This window comes from Aphis gossypii, chromosome X, assembly GCF_020184175.1.
Source record: "Aphis gossypii isolate Hap1 chromosome X, ASM2018417v2, whole genome shotgun sequence".
In the NCBI taxonomy this organism is placed as follows: Eukaryota; Metazoa; Arthropoda; class Insecta; order Hemiptera; family Aphididae; genus Aphis; species Aphis gossypii.
This window is the reverse complement of record NC_065533.1, coordinates 29,708,902-29,712,545: the sequence shown is the minus strand read 5'-3', so window position 1 is coordinate 29,712,545 and position 3,644 is coordinate 29,708,902.

The following is a 3,644-nucleotide window of genomic DNA, read 5'->3' as shown; positions in this document are numbered from 1 at the left end:
GCAAAAGGCGTCTTGAGTGAATTTCCTTCTCTAACCTGATTAAAACTTACAGTTTCTTATTTTCACTAACGGAAAAAGCCGTAAATATAAAGAGTAAAAAGTCATTAATGGTTTAGTGAGTTTTGGTATAAACAAAATTAAAGAAATATCAAGAGCCAAAATTCACTATCGGTAAAAATAAAAATGTAAAATCACAGAATGACTGTGGTCTGTGGTATACTGGTATAGAACTATTAATCCCTCAATATCAGTTTGATAAACTTTTAATAACATGAATAATATTGTTGTTATTATTTATTATTAACTACCATTCTATTTTTAAATTATATCAGTGTTCAGTTTGGTTTTTTTGATTTGTATCATAAATAGAATAGGAATCATAATATTATGGCACTAATGATTTATATTATTCAAACAACAAACATCATTCAAATAGAGCATACATTTATGGAGAGTGGCCACTCTATGATGGAGGTTGATTTCATGTACAGTGCTATTGAAAATGCTAAAAGAAATGTTCCAATTTACGCGGTTCAAGATTGGTTAACTATTTTTCAAGTTGCAAGATCAACACGTAATAGAAATAAATCTAAACCTCCGTATGAAGTAAAGGAAATGCAATACAAGGAATTTATGGACTTACAATAACTTTCTTCTTTATTAATAAAAAATAAAAAAGTTGATAGGTATAGATGGTAATATTATGATCTGGTTGAAAGTTAAATATTTTGAATACAGAAAAGATAACCCTTACATGGTTGGATATAAATATGATTACTTTAGCGAATATCAATTCATTAATATTGGAAAAAAAAAATGTTAGGAGTAAAATGAAATCAACCAATACAAGTAATTTAGAGCTTAACTGTTTATATTCAAAACCATTGCCAATAAGCCATGAAAAGAAAAAGGACCTACTTAAACTATGTGTAAAGAATGTAATACCAGATGCATTTCACAATTTTTATAAAGTTTGCCAAGTATTCCTTTTAAAAAAGATATAGCTCCATAACTGGAAGAATCTGATTTAGAAGTAGATGAAGATTAAGACTGATTTCTATTATTATTTTATACATAAGTTTCAATGTGTTTAAAGGTTTAAATCATATTCATAATAGTATTTCTTATCTTTTTGTAATATTGATAACAGTTTTTATATTGGTTAATTTTATTTCATTTTAAAAATAATAACTTATTAACTTTAATTTTAATTTTAATTTTAAAATGTTTATGAGATAAGTATTCTTAAAAGAGATATAGTTCTTGTACCAGGATAATTTTAATTTAGAATCTGATTTTATTATTTTATTTATAATTAGTAATAATTATTATGTTAGAAGTTTTAAGTTACATTATATTTGTATTTTCTTGTTGTAATATTTATAGCACAGTTGATATTGGTTGTTTAAAAAAAAGTTTATGAGTTATGTTATGACAATAATTATCCCTTTCAGACCCCACGCACATTACAATGTGCATGAATTTCCTATGTCGTTTTAAAATAACTGATAACAGATTTATTAACCAAATAGCCGAATAATAGTCACACATTATATACTTGTACGAAATATATTGATTAAATGAATAAATTTACTTGCATAAGTCATGCAATTGTAAATTAATCTAAAAAAACTAAAGGTCATTGATTAATTTGTCGTTTTTTTTTTTTGAAAATACTATGATTGTTCCTAGATAGCGCTAAAATAGTTGTACATGATGTTATTAACAATTACAAATCCACGTGTTTATCTAATAAATCAGTTATTTCTTATCTTTATTTATTTCTTCAGAAAAACGTGGTAAACTATGCACATTATAATGTACATTGGGATTAAACACACCGAGTGGAGCATAACGCTCGTATACGCCGTAATGGAATGATTACGCTTATCGATTATAATTATACTGTATTGTTTTGTACATTTTTATTCGAAATTATTTCAATTTATAAATCTTTATTTAAAATTTAAGTAGTCAAGTAAAGTTTATTAAAGAATTTACTATAGCGAGAGGTTTAAGACCTAACGAGTTAGTTGACCTCTTAAACTTTGGTCGAGATTCCGATCTTTCTTCGTTATCTAGTGACAAAGAAATAGTAAGCAATTCTCCTGAAAATGAATTTGAATACCTTATATCTAATAATTTTTTGGATAATGATTTTGATTTTGATTTAGAAGATACTGAAAATCAATTTACTTCAGAAGGCGAACAATTTGAACCGATTGAACAACAGGTACTCATAAATAACGAAATTTTAAATGAAGAACCTGTAAATTTAGCGGCTTATAATAAAAAAGTTAATAATATAACAAATATATCTCTCGTTGAATCTCATAGTGATGAGAATTCAATAAAATGGGATAAATTTATTCCTATTGAAAAACGAAATATAATTTGGGGAAAAACACCGTTTTCTCCAAAAGTAATAACCGATAACTGAGCCAATTTATCCGACAACAATTCCTAATCTCATTGATTATTTTTCTAAATATTTTTGTGAAAATGACTTTGCTAATATAGCCCAATATACTAATCTTTATTCAGAACAAAAAAACTTAAATAATTTCAACAAAACTGATTCCGCTGAAATGAAAATAATGATTGCTATACATATGTTATTTGGTATATTGAACTATCCCCGGAGTCGTATGTATTGGGAAAACAAATATCGAATAAACATTATTGCAGACAATATGTCCCGGAACCGTTTTTTCAGCTTCGAAATTGTTTCTATGTTATTGATAACGAATCTATTTCAAATGATAACCGTGACAAATTTGTAAAAATTAGTCCACTTTATAATTCGTTTATCAAACGATGTTCCGAGCTTCCAAAAGAAAAAAATTTATGTATCTATGAACAAATAATTCCATTTAAAGGTAATTTGTTCATAAAACTGTACATAAAAGAAAAACCTGCTCTTGAAACCTTGAAACCTAATAGTCACAACTTATTTTTTGATAATTTTTTTTCGTCATATAATCTTTTTAGCTGTCTTTTAAAATATAAAATATTTGCGATTGGCATAATTCAATGCAATCGATTTTGTCACCCTTCATTTCCGAAAGATAAAGAACTTGCTAAGATGGGTCGTGGAACCAGTTTTGAAGTGTCTTCAAATCATAATATTACGTTGGTTAAATGGTTTGACAATAAAGCTGTCAATATTGGTTCCAATTTTATTGCGTCAGGAATTCCTATTCAAGTAAAAAGGTTTGATAGGAAGGAAAAATGTTCGGTGATTATAGAATGCCTTGAAATTATAAACTTATATAATACAAATATGGGAGGCGTTGATAAGTACGACCAATTAGTTAGCTATTATCGTACTTTTATTAAGTCAAAAAAATGGATATTACGGATGATGTTTCACATATTTGATATGGCGGTGGTCAACTGTTTGCTCGAATATAAAAGAGACGCAGCTGAATTAAATATTGAACCAAAAGATGTTATGGATTTGTTGCATTTCAAACAGCGACTAGGGGAGAATTTAATTAGCGTTGGTGTACCATTTTCTCCTTCAAGTAAAAAGAGATATCGCCCTTCTAACTCTCCCACGATAATTAACCCACGAAAGAAGTTAGTTAAAAAAATAGATGAAAAACCATTAGAAGAAGTTAAGAAACTAATTATGGCCATTT